The sequence below is a fragment of the Anolis carolinensis genome, chromosome 1, assembly GCF_035594765.1.
Source record: "Anolis carolinensis isolate JA03-04 chromosome 1, rAnoCar3.1.pri, whole genome shotgun sequence".
NCBI classification, from domain to species: Eukaryota; Metazoa; Chordata; class Lepidosauria; order Squamata; family Dactyloidae; genus Anolis; species Anolis carolinensis.
Window position 1 is genome coordinate 303675294 of NC_085841.1, and position 643 is coordinate 303675936.

Consider the following 643-nt stretch of genomic DNA (forward strand, 5'->3'; position numbering starts at 1 on the left):
AAAGTATTGAGGAATTGGTGGTAGTTAAAGTAAAGGGTCCCCTGGGCTGAGTGGGTTGCTAGGAGACCAAGTGGGCGGAGGTTAGCCTTCTAACTGGCAGCAATTGGATAAAAACAATTTTTCCTCTCCCTCTAATTAGGACTTTATTTTTCTTTTCTTTTTGTTGTATCAACCTAGAGGCATGGATGAGGGGTTGTGCTGTCAATTTTTGAGGTTGTGGGGCGTTTACTTTTGTTGTTTTGTCCGCTGCCGTGATGCCATCACTCTTTTATATATATAGATTATATATTGTTATTTAAACTATATATATTGTGAAATTATGGGTTTTTTCCCCTCAAAGTGACACACCACCCAAGTCATGCTAGGTTTTTTGGTGAATTTTGACACACCAAGTGCAAAAGGTTGCCCATCATTGATCTAGACACTATACTCCTTTTCGCCCTCTATTTGTGCCTCTTCAAATTCCACAGCACTGCTGGTCACAGCAGACCTTCAGTTAGAGGTTTGTGGACTTATGTATAAAACTACTGAGGGGCTGAAGTGTGTCCTTGCCTGATCTACATGGTGGAGGCGCTTGGCCTGTTCCGCCTGGCAGAGGGCGCCCCGCCATGTTATGGCGCCTCTTGGCCGGGCCTCCTTTCAG